At 40.0% G+C, this 20,576-nt stretch overlaps 1 pseudogene; it reads left to right on the top strand.

Moving 5' to 3' along the window:
* The first annotated feature begins 14,533 nt into the window (after nucleotides 1–14,533).
* Rpl3-ps4 (ribosomal protein L3, pseudogene 4) lies at nucleotides 14,534–15,750 on the top strand (annotated as a pseudogene).
* The last annotated feature ends 4,826 nt before the right edge of the window (nucleotides 15,751–20,576 follow it).

The following is a 20,576-nucleotide window of genomic DNA, read 5'->3' as shown; positions in this document are numbered from 1 at the left end:
TATGATTGGTTATTTCACATGATGAGGTAATAAGGTATAGCTACACACATTGGCAGGTTTGAATCATATTCGAATGAGGTTGTAACATGGTAAAAGAGTACGTGCAGGCTGGGACGTCCTGAATGTCGGGGGCTAGGGGCTTATCCCTTCCTGCCAGATCCGGTACTCCTAGTCTGTTCTGTATTCCTTTCCTTTTATGGTCTGTTAGTTTTAGCGGCGACTCGGCCCTAGGTATCTGGGCGTGCCTGGGCTCATTCAAGCCTGTTGCAGCTCTGAATTAAGACTCATGGGGTGGTCTTTCATTTTCCCCCATTTTCTTTTAGACTTGAGTAAAATCCTTTACTCAAATCGAATTCTAAGGAATCTCTTCCTGTTGTCTTACCCTCTGGTATTGTTGGGTGAGAACAAGCGTCTGAATGACTGAGAGTCTGTTCTTTATGAACTGCATCAATCTGTTTAGAATGCAGGGGCCAAAGAGGAGGATTAGGAGGAGGATGATTAAGGGTCCCATCAAGGTGGACACCAGGGTAGCAAACCAAAGGGATCGGTTAAACCACCCCTTGAACCAGCCTTGTTGGGAATCAAACAGCTTCTGTCTCTGGGCCAAGCGTTCTCGGAGCTTAGCCATGTTATCTCTCACTAATCCTGTATGGTCTGCATAGAAACAACATTCTTCTTTTAGAGCAGCACATAGCCCTCCTTCGCGAAGGAACAGCATGTCTAGCCCTCTCCTATTTTGTAAGACTACTTCAGACAAGGATGTTAAGGACTTTTCTAATGCACTCACGGATTCCTCGATAGCTTTTAGATCTACATTCATGGCCGCTTGTAGCTGACGAAAGTGACCCGTCTCGATGAGGGCGGTGGTCCCCGTCCCTATACCTGCAGCCATTCCTCCTAAGGTGATTCCTCCTAAGAGTAGAGTTAGGGTCATGGTGATTGGTTCTCGCCTGAATTGAGTCAGCCCCTCAAAATGTGAGTATATGTACTCGGCCCCATGGTAGGTGACCTTAGGCCAAATTTCTACCAGTACACAGTAGTCTGAGGATCTGCGGAGGATTGCGGCGGAGATACAAGGTGTCAATCCAGTGTTACAGGCCCAATAGGTGCCTGTAGGAGCTGCTAGGTAGTAGCTTCCAGTGGGGATCCTCTTGGTGATAGCGCAGAGGACCTGGTGAGTGGGGGGTATGGTCCCTATACAGAGTCCCTGTCCTGAGACTTCCGGCAACGTCAGCCTATGGCTAGGGAGGGTTGTGCAGCTGGCCGGAGCCGTGGTCTGATTAGTATAATTCCCCATGACTGCCACACCCTCATAATAGGGCGGGCTAGAGACCAGGCACAGCCAGCATTCTTGGGTCTTGTCAGGTTCTGAATAATTGAGTGCCAAGTATGCCCCGGTCACTAAGTTGATTAGCCGGTCTCCTGTTCCTAGCAGCCGAGGGGCCGGTGTGGAAGGGTCCCTAGTTGGGGAGGGAGTTGTCAAGATATCACCGGAGTTCTGAGTGGTGTTTAGCCATAGTGGGGGTCCGACCGGGGGCAGTGCCGGTGCTGGTCGGGAAGGGGGCTTTTGATCCATGAGGACTGGGTTTGGACCAATCTCTTGTCTGACCCGTTCTCTCAGCAGTTGGAGGGAGAACAGGAGTCCTGGGTTAGTTTGGCCAGGGGTATACAACCGTATCCCCCACCTACGCCCCACCTTCCAGTCTGTGTTTTTACCTTGATCCGTGAATTCTATTGTAATTCGAGATTCGCCTGGAGTCTCAGGGGAGAAGGCCACTAAGTCCCCCTTCTTGGTCCCCCACCATCCTCGAGTGTAAGTCTCACACCCCCACTTAGCGCAGTAGAAGGTCTCAGGACCTCCGCACTCCCGTGTCCTCTTACCTCCGGGACAAGTATACCAATCAGAGTGTCTGCAGGGTGGGTATGAGTTGTGGGGAGTCCGCTCAGTATGCTCCCAGGAGTCCTTAGCCAGTTGACAAAGGTCGAAAGTCAAAGGGGGCCACTAGGTTCCTTCAGCGTGCTTACCATTAGCTAGGACTTGAGACCAGCCCGTCTCTAAATTAGTTATTATCCAGGACATATTATATACCTGGTGGGGGCTAGCCCCCAGACTCGCCCCACCCCTAGTCCATAAGACAGTTAAGAGCAACAACGTGAAAATCTTAGCTTTAGGGGGTTTTGAGTGCGTTGAGCCTTCCATGTCTGGGGCCCGATGTTGTGATCTGCCGTTTGCTCAGGTCGGGCTGCCTTGGCGTGAGACTCGTGGATCCAAGCTGCAATTCCGTCTACCTTCAAGGCTGTCGGGGTAGTCAGAACTGTATAGGGTCCTTTCCACCGAGGCTCGAGATTCTTGGTCTGATGTCTGTGTACCCATACGGTGTCTCCGATCTGGAACGGGTGCGGCACCATCGGTTGTTCAAGCCTGTCTTGGTAGGCTGCGGCTAGAGGTTTCCAGATGTCTCTCTGCACGATTTGTAGGGCCTGAAGATGTGCTTCAGCCGTCGTGAAATCCCAATCAGGTCTCGTAAGTGGGAATGCGTCATCGATCTCTTCCGGGAGCAAGGTGGGGCGTCCATTGTCCCCCAAAACATGTTTCCTGGCCTCTAAGAGCACTCTCTGCTTCTCCTCAGAGGTCAGGAGGGCCTGTAAAATTTGCTGTATATCATCCCAAGTGGGCTGATGGGTAAGCAAGACAGATTCTATCAGGTCGGTGAGAGCCACCGGATCCTTAGAAAAGGGGGGGGTTGTGTTGTTTCCAGTTATATATATATATATATATATATATATATATATATATATATATATATATATATATATATATATATGTCGGCCGCTGAGAACGGCCAGTATTGCGTCTGGCCGCCAGCTTCTTGTCTAAGCGGAAAGGCCTGGGAGGTGGAGTCTGGCGCCACCTGGCGTCGTCCCCGCAGTCTTCCAGCCACAGGGGAAGGGGCCGCCTCGTGTCGAGGTCTAGCAGGCAGCTCCACTTCCTCTTCTCTGGGCGGGGCTGTAGGTACAGGGTACAGAGGAGGTTCTTCCAACAGGAGATCTATAAGGGGGGAATTTGGGTCCTCTGGGAGGACAGGTTTCGGGGGAGGGACTTTGGGAGACTCTTCCTTAGTTAGAGCAGGATAGAGAGAGGAAGAAGCAACCAAAGGGTCAGGTGGGCTCGGGGAAACAGGTTTAGGGGAAACAGGAAGCCAATTCGGGTCCACAAAAGGTTCTGCCCAAGGAGGAGGGCTAAATGCCAAGCTCTCCCAGGTGACAATGTAGGGCACCTGGTCAGGGTGTCCGTACAGCTTCTGGTGGAAAATCAGGTCCTTAACTTGCAAAATAGTGGTCTTGTTAAAAGTGCCGTTCACCGGCCATCCCACATCGTAAGTGGGCCACTCGGACGTGCAGAGGGTCTGCCATTTTCCTTTCTTGATCTCGACCGACTGATTACGTGCTCGGTCTCAGACATCCTTCCAATGGTCTAGAGTGAGACTCAAGGGGGTTGTTAGCGATTGTCCCATGGTAGCTCCCGGTGGGTGGTCGGTGATCTCTGGGCGGAGGATCTCCAGATCCCGGACGAGCCCCCAAAATGAAAGACCTCCAGAGAGGACCTTTCCCTCAGGAGGAGACCCCAAGCGCCCAATGACCGAGCCGAGGCCACTCAGATGCAATCAGCAAGAGGGTTTATTGGAAAACACAGGTACCTGCGGACACACAGTCTCTTTGGAGGACTTGCCCCCAGTAAATATTTTATTTTCTTCCCTAGCACCTATAATAAATTGTTAGTTCCCTTTTAATTATCTTTGTTTAATTGCTTTACAACCTCTTGGAATGTACTCTGAGTAGAAGAAAGTCTGGTTACCGTCTAAGAGCAATTAACTGGTGACACTTGGGAGACTGACAGAGTTCTCATTGCAGTTTTGACTATCAGAAAAGGATCTAATAGCAGTCCCACTATAAAAAAAGCTTAATAATCACTGATATAATAGTAAGAATTCTTATAGGATCATCAATAAAACTTAAAAAGTTATCTATTTGTCTAGATAGCATCACTACAAGTACATGTTTGTAGATTTGCAGAGATCTGCTCAAACGTGGTGGGCTAATACCTAGTTATATATGCTTATATGTTATATATGTTTTAAATGTTTAATAATAATAGGAAAGCATATTAATAGCATGAATCTTTCCTAAAATGAATTGTCTTATGACCTTACTTAATAAGAATGAATCTGTCGCAGATAATATAATAATCCAAAGCAGAACATCTCAGGAAGATCACCTGCTAGTATTGTCTTATTATGGCTCCAGAAAATTTCCAATTTAGAATTTATATTTTGGGGGTATTATCAGGGTCAAGATTTGAAATATCATAAAGTCCTAAACTGTAAAAGTCAATGTGCAAGAGCATTGCTTAATGACTGATGGAGTCTGAAGCATCAAACACGGTGCCTACATAGGTCCATATCAAGTCTTCCCCCCACATCTGTGTGTGTGTGTGTGTGTGTGTGTGTGTGTGTGTGTGTGTGTGTGTTTCAGTTTAGTTTTATGGGACTCTAGAATTTGTGAATGAAGGGGTCTCTGGTTCTTGTGCCTTCTCTTGGGGCTCATTTCCTTCTGTTGACTTGGCTTGTCCAGCTTCGATGTAATGTTTTTGTTTAATCTTATATATTTTATTTTGTTTTAAAAAAAGATGATTTAGGGTTGGGGATTTAGCTCAGTGGTAGAGCGCTTGCCTAGGAAGCGCAAGGCCCTGGGTTCGGTCCCCAGCTCCGAAAAAAAGAACCAAAAAAAAAAAAAAAAGATGATTTAGACAAAAGTCCTCTAACCTTTTTTTGATTCTCAACAACAGATGACAATTATGTTTGACTAGAATTAGGCATGTGAAGACAGAACTGAAGCAAAGGAAGAAATAGGCAGATAAAACTTTCTAAGCATTTGTGTTTTAGAATAATAATTGATTGTTATTTTCCTTTCCACAACTTTCTATCTTTCTATCTTGAATAAATTTTCTATTAATGTACTTAAAATAAAAAAATGTCAATACTAATGGAAATGTCATAGAAATAGATTTCAAATGCTTGAGATTTGTCTGACGTGCAGAAAGGGAGATAGTATAATTTTGTTTTTATTCTTTCTCTTTGCTTTCATAGTACCTGCCTTGAAAACATGTCCCCTATTCCTTCTAGTCCACAGGTAAGCACTCCTCTATCCATAGGCTAATATTTTTTGTACTTTATTAAGATGCATTGTAATTGCAATCTCCTTAATTGCTTCCTAATTGGTTCTTTCCTCCCCTTGGTGTATTTTTCATGCATTATTAAATTCCAACTGGCTTTCTGGAACTCATTTTGTATTCCTTCCAGACACTCTCTTCCAAAGTTAAACTGTGTGTCTTATGGTCCCTTGATTACAGAAGAAATGGCACTGTATCTCTATTGAAAGTATCTCTATTTGGAAACTGTGATTTTTTTTTAATATATATAGCAACAGGAGACATGGTACCATCAACTATCCTGGTCATTTGCTTTCATTCACAGTAGCTTTCATGTACAGAAATTGTTTGATACCATTTTCTTACAAAACTATTTTGATAACAGTTCCTTATAGTTGTTACTATTGCCATTCAGCATGGAAAACATCTAGGGTCAGAATGGCCTGGACCTAGATCTAAATCTCTATGCTGGTCCGTATTCTCCATCCACTATCACTCACTTCACTTTTTGTATAATAATACAAATGACAAGTTCCTGTAAATGTTGCTTTTATTTCCTCAGATGAGGGAATGAGACCTGTGCCTGAGCTGTACAACTACAAGGATTGAACTGAGTCTTTTCTTCTCTCTTCAAACTATTCCTAAGGCCTACATCTGGAGACTTCTAGCCTCCTCTGTACCATCTAATCTTCCAAGCTGATTCAACTTAGCTTCTCTTAACTTCTGACTAAATTACTTTGTATGGCCTTTTACTAACCTTGGCAATAGGTTCTAGTCTTCTGGATCCTTCCCATTCTCTGGCTTTTTCTGTCTTCACCTGTGTCTATCTTCTTCTCTCTGTAAAACTGTCACATACACACGCCACCACATGCCACCTGTGTCTCCTCTATTCTCTCTGACTGAGCTGCTCCTAAGTAGCCTATCTTTACTGTGCTCTTCTCACGGAAGAGTTGGGCATATCTTAACTCAGATTCGTTCTGTCAAATCTTTGATTCATCACATTGTCTGTTTCTTAATTAGACTTCATTGAAAATTAGACATTTTCAAAAATGGCTGCTTCCTTGACAAATTAACCTCACCTTCATTGTTAGAGATTAAAGATGTGTACTAAGGTCCTGTCTGTATTCCAGTCAGATCATACAATAATCCAGGTTGTGTCTGCATTCCAGCTGGATCATAAAGATCTAGAAGGTCTTTGGATGTGATCTCTTGCCAGAGCAGACATGTTGCTGGATTAAAATTCCTCTGCAGGTTTCTAGCCATGTAACCTCATTTTCTGGCCTACATTTTTCTCAGGAAAGTATTTTCGTTTCAATCACTAAATACTTTAGTAAAGAAAATGTGTCAGAGAATGATTAATTATCTTGAATGAGGTCTGATCTGACCATTGCTTCTCCATTTGTAAAGCTAATTATGATCCTACCTTCTTCACTGAGATGTTCTAAGCTTCTAATATACATAAACTATTTTTATAGAGATAGAATTTATAGGGGTCAAGATTGTTGAATTATATATTCAATATACATGTGTGTGTATGTGTGTATGTGTGTGTGTGTATGCATGTGTGTGTGTGTGTGTTTTCTCACAAGTATGTTTGTGTACTGACATATGGCTACCTGTGGAGGCCAGAGAACAAGCTTATTTGGCATTCGTCAAGCACCATCACCTTTCTATTGAGTCAGTCTTTTATTGACATGGCACTCACCAAGTAGGACAAGCTCAGAGGTATCCAAAGACTTTCAGGGATTATCCTGACTCTGCCTCCTAAAGGATGGGATCAAAATTGCTCGCCAGCATGCCTAGATTTTGCGATGGGAATAATTAGAGTTGAATTTCAGTTTTTAAAATTGTAAAATATGCACATTAGTGACTGAAGCCATATAAGTGTTGAGATGTATCCTGAACAACTGTGATAGTGCATTTGTAATAATTTTAGCAAATTAAGCATTTGAATCACATTCATCCTTTTTCCCAAATTATCTTTGCCTCCTCTGTGGGGTAAACCGTATTAAAATGAATAGGTTTTACATTATTGACAATGACAGTGCAAACTTACCGAGTTCTTTGTATTTAATAAGTAAATTTTGTCACTGCTTTATGCACTATAAAAAATGGTGAAGGAGAGATGTCTTATCAGGTGAGAGAATTTGTTTGCCTTTTGTTTTGTTTTGATTTGTTGTTTTGCTTGTTTGTTTGTTTCTAATTAAAGATATATTCTTCTCTCCTACAATATAGACTGTCCACAGTTCCTCCTCCAATCTGTGTTGCTTCCCCCCGCCTCCACTCTCCCCCACTTTTCCCTTCAGAAGAAAGCAGACCTTATAGAAACAACAATCAAACACAACAGGACGAGATAAAATAAGACAAGGCAAAAGAAGTCATGTTGGGGCTGAACAAGGCAACCCAATAGGAGGAAGTGAGTATCAAGAGGCAGCAAAAGAGTCAGAAACAGAACCTCTTGCACTGTTAGCAATTCCACAAAACAGTAAGCTAATAGCCAGAACATATGCAGAGGACCTGATGCAGACCCTTATAGGTCCCATGACTGCTGCTTCAGTTTCTGTGCGCCCTGCTTAGTTAATTAGTGGACCATGCTCTCTTGGTGTCCTTGATCCCTCTGATTCCTACAATCTTTCCTGCACTTCTATGACAAAGTTCTCTGAGCTCTGAAGAGAGGGACCTAAGGAGACCTCCAATTTAGACTCTTGGCATATTACCCAGCTGTGTGTATCATTTCCTCATGGGACTTGTTCTAATTACCACTCATAATGTGAGAATAGCACTACTTTCTCTATTGGAGATTTCAAATGATACTTTGGTGAACTTACCACATTTCTGTACCAGTTGGTGATAATTCCAAATAAATAAATAAAATACATATTTTGCAACATGTCCTTGTCCTAAAATAACATTCATAAAAGTAAACAGAAAATGTTCATTTGATATTTTTATGCTGATTTTAAGTAAATACTTTGTTGTCGAAATAACACACAAATACAGCAAACAATTTTGCTATTACTTCCCAAGTTGTATTATGGATGCATGCATGAGCCCCTGTGGATTTAATGAGCCTCAGTTCTTGGGTTGTTGTCTTGTATGTTCCAACTGTTTTTCCTTCAGTTGCCATGAGCCCATTTAAAGAAACCCTTGATGGTTTACAAACTTCTCAGAGCTGAGAGCATCTTACAAGATATTTTAGGATCCTTGCCAACATTCCCTGCCCCAGAGAAAGCTTTGCTCCTAGTTTCCTTGCATCTAAAATACTGTTATAAATCACAGAGTCACAAGACAAAGTCAAGAAATAAACATTTTTTTTAAAAGCCATAAAAACATTGCTTACACTTTTGCCACAAAAAGGTTATAGAAACGCTCCTATTTGACATTTGCGTTTTTGTTATGTTGATAACTATTGCTGCTAATATATCAATAAAATAACATAAAACTTATTGTGCTTCTTAGTATCACTAAAGAAAATTTAAGATTTTTACTATTGTTTTTCATACTTAGTATATGTCAAAGCATAAGCATTAACAACATTTAAAAATCATTCTCTTATGAGTTCACACGACCAAACATGCATTAGTAGACAAACAGAGGGATAGATAGATTTTACTTTCCAGCTATGGAGATATTTTTTGAAATTTTATTTTTTTATTAGATATACTTTATTTACATTTCAAATGGTATAAAATGCCTTCTCATTTAACTTGGTTTTAATTATACTAAATTTTTACATGGCTCCTACACCCATACTACCATCATTTTCTCCTATTTTAAACTTACAATAAAGTGTTTCTATTTTGAAGATAAAACTTCCTTTGGAAAAAATAATTAATACTATGTTTTGACCCCAAAACAGTATAAGCACTTTTTTTGAGTTTGTTAGAAATGTTTTCTTTTTTATTGGTTATTTTTTATTTACATTTCAAGTGCTATCCCAGTTTCCCATCCATAAACCCTCTCTCCCCTCCCCCTCCCCCTTCTTCTATGAGGGTGTTCCTCCACCCATCCACTCACCCCTTCCTGCCTTCCCACCCTGACATTCCCTTACACTGGGGGGTTGAGCCATGGCAAGACCAAGGGCTCCTCCTCCCATTGGTACCATAAGCACTTTAAAAACCCTTTAATACACAATTCTTTGTAACATATGTTTAAATCATATTATATATGTATACACATATCTTCATTTTATATTTCAAACAAATTCCAAATGTTTCGCCATAATCACAATCAAGCACAGATTTACTTCTGACAGTTTCTGACACTGGACTACAGAACTAAATGGACAAGTTCTGAGCCCCACTCATATTTATCCTACCTGTTTCATTGGCTGGTTTAGTGGATCTCCAAAAATATAACTTGTATTAGAATTCCATGCCCCAGAACAAGAGTGATGCCAAGTAGTGTTCAAAACCCGAAAAAATCTCTTGAGACAAAAATCTCATCTTGAGGCTGGCAGGAATAAGAATTGTTTTCTCCCCATTTTTGGCCTGCATGCCCTGGTACACTCAGTCCCATGACCCTCTCCATCCTTCTTTTTTTTTTATCTTTATTAAATTGAGTATTTCTTATTTACATTTCAAATGTTATTCCCTTTCCCGGTTTCCTGATAAACACCTTCAGTAAAGTGGCTGGGTATAAAATTAACTCAAATAAATGAGTAGCCTTCCTCTACACAAAAGAGAAACAAGCTGAGAAAGAAATTAGGGAAACGACACCATTCATAATAGTCCCAAATAATATAAAATACCTCGGTATGACTTTAACCAAGCAAGTTGAAAGATCTGTATGATAAGAACTTCAAGCCTCTGAAGAAAGAAATTGAAGAAGATCTCAGAAGATGGAAAGATCTCCCATGCTCATGGATTGGCAGGGTTAATATAGTAAAAATGGCCATTTTACCAAAAGTTATCTACAGATTCAATGCAATCCCCATCAAAATTCCAATCCAATTCTTCATAGAGTTAGACAGAACAATTTGCAAATTCATCTGGAATAACAAAAAACCCAGGATAGTTAAAACTATCTTCAACAATGAAAGAACTTCCAGGGGAATCACTATCCCTGAACTCAAGCAGTATTACAGAGCAATAGTGATAAAAACTGCATGGTATTGGTACAGAGATAGGCAGATAGACCAGTGGAATAGAATTGAAGACCCAGAAATTAACCCACACACCTATGGTCACTTGATTTTTGACAAAGGAGCCAAAACCATCAAATGGAAAAAAGATAGCATTTTCAGCAAATGGTGCTGGTTCAACTGGAGGTCATCATGTAGAAGAATGCAGATCGATCCATACTTATCACCCTGTACAAAGATTAAGTCCAAGTGGATCAAGGACCTCCACATCAAACCAGATACACTCAAACTAATAGAAGGAAAAGTGGGGAAGAATCTCAAACACATGAGCACTGGAGAAAATTCCCTGAACAAAACACCAATTGCTTATGCTCTAAGATCAAGAATTGACAAATGGGATCTCATAAAGCTACAAAGCTTCCATAAGGGGAAGGACACTGTTGTTAGGACAAAACAGCAACCAACAAATTGTGAAAAGATCTTTACTAATCAATCCTTCTCAAGGAAGTCACATAGCCTCTTGGCCAGATCACAGGTTTCAGCACCCAGAAACTCTCTTCATGAAAATCAAAGCCCCAGCACCTCAGCAGCAACCAATAAATTACACTCCCTTGAAAAACATCTACCACTCTCCAAGGTTTATAAAACTCTTGTTGCCCCTCAAATAAAAAGAGCTGCTACTGCAGTCTAATAGAGCTGTTTCACTGAATAGTGTCTGGAAGAGTTGGTTCACTTTCCACGACAGAAAAGAGCTATAACACTGAAAATTCCCTCAGAGAAGGCATACACTCAGCTACACAGAGACCCTGCTCACCCATGTGACAATCGTTTGATTCTGGTAGCTCACAGAAGTGCCTGAATACCCCAACGGAAGAAGCAGAGCCAGGACCTCAAGAATGTCCAGGAGAAATATAGAATCATTTCTCACCTTGTTACAAGGGAGTTCTAGTTAAGCACCTGTGAGTTCTCATCAGATCGCTTCCCCCTAGAGTCAGTACCCAGACCCCTTCATAGCTTTACTCCACATATGAACAGCTAATATAACCTGTGAAAATCAACAAGGAATTAGCCTATTACTTTATAATTTGAATAAGCAATAAGAGACGGATAAACAAGCACCATTTTACCAGATCAAATTAGCCAGATTGTAGATAGAAACAAACTAAAATTGCCTAAATAAAATCTTTATTGCTGACCCACTCATCCATCAATTCAAAAGCTATTCTTGTGCTCCAAGGTAAAAGAATCCATAGATCTTCACTGTGTGGTTAATTCTATAATTCACAAACAGCCCACCCATTGCTTTTGTTAAAACAGGAACCCTTTCCACTGGTCTATGTTCAAACAGTGCAAGAGAAAATCAAAATGTGTGTACCATGAATGGAAAAATGGCAATTTTTTTTACCAAGAATGAACTAAAATCCTACATCACTGAGCTAGCAAACAGAAACACACTACTGTCTGTTGCTTATATTATTTGAAAATTTAGATCTAAGAGAAAAGAAGCTCATTGGGATATGTTTCAAATACTAATAATAATATTAGTACTAATAATAATACAACCCATACTGTAACATTTATTTAATGATCTGTATATAGCATATTTTTCACACATGTGCTTTAAATGCTTCTATGTATTTAATCTCAAAAACTCTGTGTGGTAAAATGTTAATTAGAATTTACAACTAAACAATGAACAAAACAATATCTTATAGCAAAGAAGTGATAAGGCTAAGCAGGGTGGAGAATGAAAGGCCTCAGGCTTCCATTAATGTAGAAGAATGGTCCACCAAGTTCTGATAATAAAAAAAGATAATATATCTTCCAGAAATGTTCTCCTTTTGCAAACCTTGTGCATGCCATTTATGCCTAAGCTTTTACTTTTTAAAAGTAGCCTTATCAGGTTCTCTTGTTCAAAACCCTCATTTAAATTGAAGTCCGTGAGAGTAAAGAATAATCTGTCACTTATAGCTGTGTCCATGACAGAACCAGAACAAATCACTTCTACATTCTTATGCCCACTGTCTTATCTCAGTACACCATTCCCTGTCATCTCTCTCCTTTCCTAAAGAATCACTATCTATAGTCCCCATAGTGCAGAGTGTTGGGGAGAAACCAGTATTCATAATAAACATCCTCATATGCTAATCATGAATCTTCTACCAAATGCTCAGCCTTTCTGTATAACCATTTGTACAAGTTGAATCCATGAGATGATCTTGCAAATTTATCCAAGGTGTGTAAATAGTAAATGCCTAGCATTAACTTGGCACTGATTTAATTCTTGATTCATTCTCCCTTCAGAGCTCAAGCTGTTCAACTATATGAGATTTAGCAGTCTACCCTCCTGATAGTTCCCAAGAAAAAAACACAGACCCTACGCATGCTACTTAGTTTCTCCTGATCCCTGCTTAATATCTTTTGCATCTGTGAAGGCGTATGTTCCTGTCATTACCTGTATCTTATTATCCACAATCATTCTTTGAAGCATCTTGGTGCTTACCTACCAGGAGAATTCCTTACTACATGATATATTAATTGATGTCAGTCCTGTTATGCTCATGTTGATTTCTAAATAACTTCATATATATTATTTGATAATTCAAGGGCAGAGGTAAAAAAAAGTGAATTTTCTTCTACCTGGTTTTTGTTTATTGTAAAACAAAAAATCATGTGAAGATATGAACTTTCAGGTACGGTAAGTTGAACAGTCTCCCTCTGTCCCTACATCATCCCAAAGGAAGGCTCTCAGGGCACACAGCACATCACAGCCTCACTTCTCACATGGCTGCTTACTAACTCTTCCATCCTGTTATCCTTTTTAATATTTTTCTGTTTAATTTGTGCTGTGTGGGACACTGTTTCTCTGGCTACCTACAGCCTCTCCCTTTACCCAAAATTCACATTCATCTTGGATGACATCTTGAACCATTTCCTAGAGCCCTGACCAGAACAATCCAACTTTATGGCAAGAAAAGAAAACTGAATGAAGGAGACTTAACCAAGAACAGAGGATGCTATGGATCGTTGGGCATACATAAGCTGATGTCTATAATGCATCTGCTGTTGCTACATTAAGAACACCCCCCTCCTCTTATACTGTACAAAAATGCTGTTATAATTTTTTTAAAGATTCAGGTAGCTGTGCATGATAGCTCAAGTCTGGTATCTGAGGACTTCAGAGACTGAGGAAGATCAACAAGGGCTGCAGATCAGCCTGGACTTCATAAAAATCCTGGGCTGTGTCAAAACAATACAAAACGTTAAAATAATTACTTTCTGATAAATGTATAAGCTGTCTATCCAAACTTCTTTTTTTAAAAAAGGCTTCATTGGTTTTTAAAACTTGCATTTCATTAACATTCATTCCCTATTCCTAAAATACAACATCTTATTGTCATAGCTTTATATGATCAGCCTCCTAGTAATTTCACCTCTTTCATTAGATGATGAGCTATTGAGGATAATAATGTGTTCTTGTTCATATCCACACCACTTGACTTCATTGTCTAACCACACAAAGAAAGTCCCAAGCACTTGTCAAACATGACAGAATGTTAATAGAATGTCAACTTAGAGAATTAAAGAGCAGCAAAAAAAAAGGCCCACAGACAAGCCAAGTTAAAGCAGGAATGCCCAATTCATGTCCAATCCTCCGCTGAACATGGGTGACACCAAAGACAAGCCAAACATGAAGAAGCTCCATATTAATACCCATAACCTGTATAAATTCATATTTTCTCTTACGAGAATTTTCATGTTGAACTGCACCAAATCTTGATATTGTTTCCTTGATAAATCAAACTCTGTGCAACCTAATCTCAAACAACGCTCCCTTCTCTCTATGAGACGTATTGGTATTTCCCCAACCTTTAGATAGCACAAACTTCATAATTATAATTATAGCACTGTGGTTGGTCCTTCTGCTTGATAGACCCATTCTTATTCCTTTTGGGCATGAATGACATCTTAGTATCCATACATTCTCACAGAAGTTTTTTTTTTTTTCTGACCATTAAACTCAAACTACTGCCTGTTACCATGCAACATTTTGTGGCCTACTTTTAATATATTTACGATAGGTTGAATAATAATACCACAAATCTTCGCATATGTATCCTCAAAGTCTATGAATATGTCATCTTATATGTTAAAAATCTTTGAAGATATGATTACATTAAAAGTTTGGAGGTAAGAAGATGATCCTGGCTCTATCGGCGGTGTGTGGCGGCGAATGGTGGCGAGATGTCTCACAGGAAATTCTCAGCTCTTAGGCATGAGTCCTTGGGCTTCTTGCCTCGGAAGCACAGCAGCCGGCATCGTGGGAAAGAGAAGAGCTTCCCTAAGGATGACCCTTCCAAGCCTGTTCACCTCACAGCCTTTCTAGGGTAAAAGGCTGGCATGACCCACACTGTCCAAGAAGTTGACCAGCCAGGTGAACAAGAAAGAAGTGGAGGCTGTGACCATTGTGGAAGCCCCACTCACGGTGGTTGTGGGCATTGTGGGATATGTAGAAACCCTACGAGGCCTCCGTACCTTCCAGGCTGTATTTGCTGAGCGTATCAGCGATGAGTGTAAAAGGCGTTTCTCTAAGAATTGGCACAAATCTAAGAAGAAGGCTTTTTACCAAATACTGTAAGAAACGGAAAGATGACACAGGCAAGAAGCAGCTGGAGAAGGACTTCAACAGCATGAAGAAGAATTTCCAGGTCATCTGAATAATTGCCCAGATGCGTCTGCTTCCTCTGCGCCAGAAGAAGGCACACCTGATGGAGATCCGGGTGACTGGGGGCACTGTGACTGAGAAGCTAGACTGGGCCCGAGGCTGGAGCAGCAGGTCCCGGTGAACCAGGTGTTTGGGCAGGATGAGATGATTGATGTCATCGGTGTGACAAAAGGCAAAGGCTACAAAGTGGTGACCAGTCGTTGGCATACAAAGAAGCTGCCCCAAAAGACCCATCGAGGTCTGTGCAAAGTTGCCTGTATTAGAGCTTGGCACCCTGCCCCTGTAGCCTTCTCTGTGGCTCGAGCTGGGCAGAAAGGCTACCATCACCGAACAGAGATCAACAAGATTTACAAGATAGGTCAAGGCTACCTCATCAAGGATAGTAAATTGATCAAGAACAATGCATCTACTGACTATGACCTGTCTGACAAGAGCATCAACCCACTGGGTGTCTTTGTCCATTGTGGTAAAGTGACCAATGACTTCATCATGCCCAAAGGCTGTGTGGTGGGAACCAAGAAGTGAGTGCTTACTCTTCGGAAGTCCTTGCTGGTCCAGACCAAGAAGATTGACCTGAAGTGCATTGGCACCACCCTCAAATCTGGACATGGTCATTTTCAGACCATGGAGGAGAAGAAAGCATTCATGGGACCACTTAAGAAAGATCGCATTGCCAAGGAGGAAGGTGCTTGATGCCAGGAGTACTTTGTGCAGCTGGTGGGGTCTCATCAATAAAATGTTTCCAGTAATAAAAAAAGAAGAAGATGATTCTGAATTTAATGGCATCTTCACGATAAGGCATAGGCAGAAAAGCAAAAGGCAAAGGAAAAATGTATAAGATCCTATGCTTTTGCTTTGGAAATAGAGTAAGGGTTCATGAGCAAATGATTGCAATTTATCTTTGGACCTAGAAAGTGTGGGAAAGAAAATTTTCTCTAACTTCCCTGAAGAATGCACCCTTACCGTTACTTTTACTTAGTACTTCTGACCTCCAGAAACAATAAAGTTTTGTGACTTTATATTATTAACTTTATGTAGTAGAAGCCTAATGAGACTATACAAGTTTTCACAACTGGAAAAAGACTGCTGCTATAACAGAAAACAAACAATTTATAAACGGCTTTAGAATTGAGCAGTGAGTGAGTGGAGGATGAAGGGATTTCAGAGGTCATAATGGTAAATCCAAGAACTCCAGCCTGATAAATTCTGGCTCCTTTATTTAACAATATGTGACTAGAATGTTACAAACTCAAGAAAATGTCGAGCAAAGAAAAATATGATATGATGAAATGGGAAGTTCTCAACCTATCCAGACTGAAAAATAAACTAAACTTTAAAGATTGAATGTCAGGAATTTTTTTTCCCTGGGAGGAAAGCTAAGATAAGGTTGGATGACCTATTGCTAGTACCTTGGAAGAATCAAGGCCCAGAGCAATCAATCACACAGAAGAGATGAGCCATGCAGCTCATGGGTTCTCTCAGACCTCTAAAGATAAACTAGGAACATATATGAGATCATCCAAAAAAGATTCATGAAAAAGCTCCCTGTCCGGAGGGTGGAATCTATGAGATGCCATTAAATGCCTGGACGTTCTTGAGACTGTTGATTCAGAAGAAAAACTGCCATTTTGGAATATATATATATATATATATATATATATATATATATATATGCATATATAAAGGATAAAATGAAAAGAAAAGACTGTGAATCTCTTATAATTCTACAGTTATGAAACCATTCATAAAATTTCTCCACTGCATTCCCTTTTTATCATTAATAATAAAGAACAAAACATTAAAAAAGGATAGTCACCAGGTCCAACAGTAAATAAAACATGGAGTAGAGTACTGAGCCTAGAAGCTGTGGCAGCTTCTTACAATGGCAATGGGATGCAATAGCTCACAGACAGTGAGCTCTGCTAAAGATCTTACTTGACTTAATCAAGTAAACACCACATGCTTAGTATGCTAATGAGTGTGATATGTTCACATGTATAACTATGAGAATATGTGACTGCCTATGACTTGCAGACAATTCTCATGTTTAATTCTAAACATTTCTGTACATCTCTAAATGGTATAGGAAAACATCTTCCCATTACAGAAATACCTATGATGTTATATTATGCTAAATAATTTGTTTTCAAACAAGTTCCTCACGTGTAACATTAATATTTAATCCTAAAACAACTCAAATTTGGTCAAGATATAGAGACAAATAACTGATACATCACTATAAAAGAACACCTATTCATACTTTGGACGTCATAAAAATTAATGAGCTTTGTTGATTTTAATTATCAAAATGTCTTCGGTCATTCATTGCTGACATGGCAATTTTTTATACTATGAGAGTTTTAGATTTTGACTTTCTGTTGTGTGGTAACCAGAAATAAGCTGAAAGTTACATCATTTTAAACCTTTCCATTCTTCTCCCAAAATATATGTTTAACCAGGTCTGTGAGCCCAACTTGATTTTCGAAATCTACTAGCTCCATCTGTGGGTCACTGTTTAGAAATGCCGCTACACTTTGTACATACAAATCACACCAAGTCATTCCAGAGATCAGGCCTACCTTGAAATAGATAGATAGATAGATAGATAGATAGATAGATAGATAGATAGATAGATAGATAGATAGATGATAGATAGATAGATAGATAGATAGATAGATAGATAGATAGATAGATAGATAGTAGATGAGAGAGAGAGAGAGAGAGAGAGAGAGAGAGAGAGAGAGATGGATGGATAGATAGATAGATCTGGCATACTCCCCCACTGAGAAAATCATTTAGTTGTGAAAAGGGATTTGATGGAATGTTCAATTAATTTATGACACATATGGGAAATTTTTCCTAAGGATATAGAAAAATGTGTTTTAATAAAGAATTGGTTTTGATTTCTCATCGATGGTTCTAAAAATCAGATCAGAATAAACCACACTAGGCGTCCAATGACAGATAAATAGATAAGAACAATGTGATGCATATAAGAATAAAGCTTTGGAGGTTGTAAGAAAATGGGTGCAACTGGAGATCATCATGTTAAGGAATGGAAGTTGATTGCAGGAAGACAAGAGTCACATTTCCTCTCATTTGCACTTCTGAAATTGTACATAGATAAATAAAATCATGAGCATACATACCCTAAAAATGAGTAAAGCTTTCTAGGAGGACAAAGAGAAACAACAGGAGAATGGAGGGGAGGGAAACAGGAGGCATAAAGAGGGAATGTGCTCCACTAACCTCAGATATTTTCTCATTTGAGTATATCTTTTATTTTTGCCATGATAAGAAATTACATAATTTCTCACTCCTATTTCCTCCCTTCAAGCCCTCCCACAGACCCTTCCCTGTTTTCTGTCAGATTCATGGCCTCTTTTTCATGAATTGCTGTTGCAACCAGATGTGTCTACGTATATGTGTGTGAGTGTGTGCATGCATCTGTATTCCTAAATATGACTTGTCCAGTCTGCATGCTACCTGTATACATGTTTTCAGGGCTGACAATTCTCTATTGGATAAGAAAATAGTTTCTGTTTCTGTTTAGGTTTTGTTTCTTTTTTTTTTTCAAAAAATTCTCTCTCTCTCTCTCTTTCTCTCTCTCTCTCTCTTCCTCTCTCTCTCTCTCTCTCTCTCTCTCTCTCTCTCTAGTAGAACATGGGGTAGGTAGATGAACCTTATTTTGCATTTCTTCTGTATATCCTCATTAAAGATTCAGTGAAAGAAAAGAGGATCTGTCTTAGCCGAATCAGTCTTAGAAGGAATATGATAATGACTCTATTAATTATCCATCCCCGAGATACACTAAACTCCATCCAGAATCTTCCTAAAATCAATCTATCTGTATTTCATGTGTATGAATGTTTTTCCTGCATTTATTTATGTGTACCATGTAAATGTGTGATGCCCAAAAGTTTAGAAGAGTAGTTGGGTCTCCTGGAACTAGAGTTACTGCTACAGATGTTTATGAGTGTCATACGGGTGTTTGGATTGGCCATGGGTCCTGTGCAAGAGAAGCAAATGGTCTTAACTAATGAATAATCTCTCCAATAACACGTTTAGCATCTTAAAACAGCAGAGTCCTGAAAATGTAGTTCAGTAGTAACATACTTGCCTAACTATAGGTTCCAACTCCTGGTACTGCATGGAAATATAACTATCAACTTACTCTTTCTCTGGTTTGGGTGTCTAGATGTACAGATGAATGCCTGCCTTAAGGTCTTGCTCACAAGTACTGACACTCAGAGTCCCTACATTCACAGAATCTATTCTATTGTCCTTTCCTATGGAGAACCATATATCCCTCATTGAGCCCTCCTTGTTTCTTAAGGCATCCCTGGGAGTGTAGATTGTATCATGATTATCCTTTACTGCACAGCTAACATTTACTTTTTTAAAGAGGTTTATAATCTATTTTTGTATTGGATCTTTCTAATTTATATTTCAAATGTTATTCTCTTTCCTGGTTTCCCTGACATAAGCCCCCTATCCCATGGCCCTCCTATGGCCTTCTTCTATAAGGGTGTTCCCCTCCCCATCTACTATCTACTGCCCCTTTCTGCACCCCCATGACATTCCCCTACACTGGGGGTCCAACCTTGGCAGGACCAAGGGCTTCTCCTTCCACTGGTGCCCAACAAGGTCATCCTCTGCTACCTATGCAGTTGGAGCTATGGGTCAATCCATGTATAGTCTTTGGGTAGTGGTTTAGTACCTAGGTGCTCTGGTTGGTTGGCATTGTTGTTTTTATGGAGTTGCAAACCCCTTCATCCCTTCAATCCTTTCTCTAACTCCTCCAACAGGGGTCCCATTCTCAGATCAATGGTTATTTGCTAGCACTCACCTCTGCATTTGACATGCTCTGGCTGTGCCTGTCAGGAGACATTTATATCTTGTTCCTGTCAGCATGCACGTCTTAGCTTCATCAATATTTTCTAGCTTTGGTGGTGGATATATATATGGAGAGAGAGAGAGAGAGAGAGAGAGAGAGAGAGAGAGAGAGAGAGAGAGAGAGACCACATGTGGGGCAGACTTTGAATGGCACATATATTCAAACATGCACATTCACACTTGCACACATACACACCTATGCACACACTTACACACAATAATTGGAGTCTATCTTAAAGGCATCCCACAACTTATTGCTCAAATTTGTGGTCCTTTTGACTAATATTGTCACGAACATCACTGGGTTACAGGGACCAAGTGCTCTCTAATTGCATATTAGTCTAAATGTTATTTTCAAGTTGTTTTGATAAAATTAACATTTTTATCAATTTACTTTAAGTAAAGCAATAATCTTCATAATGTGAGAGATGCAATCATTTAAAAGGCCTTAAAGGCCAAGACTGAATTAACCCAAGGAAAGGATTCCACTCTACTACAGCAGCACAAAAAAAATCTGTTAGTGTTCCCAGGCCTCAGCCTCAGACTCTATATTATAATGTCTGCTCTCCCCTGTGTCGCTAGCAGCCTTACTTACTCTGTAAATTCTTGTCTCACCAGATACTGTAATTAAGATTTCCCTCCCTCTCTTTCTCCCTTACACC

The sequence above is a fragment of the Rattus norvegicus genome, chromosome 1 (genome assembly GCF_036323735.1).
Source record: "Rattus norvegicus strain BN/NHsdMcwi chromosome 1, GRCr8, whole genome shotgun sequence".
NCBI lineage: Eukaryota > Metazoa > Chordata > Mammalia > Rodentia > Muridae > Rattus > Rattus norvegicus.
Note: the sequence above shows the minus strand (reverse complement) of the source record. Positions and strands in the feature narration are given on the sequence as shown.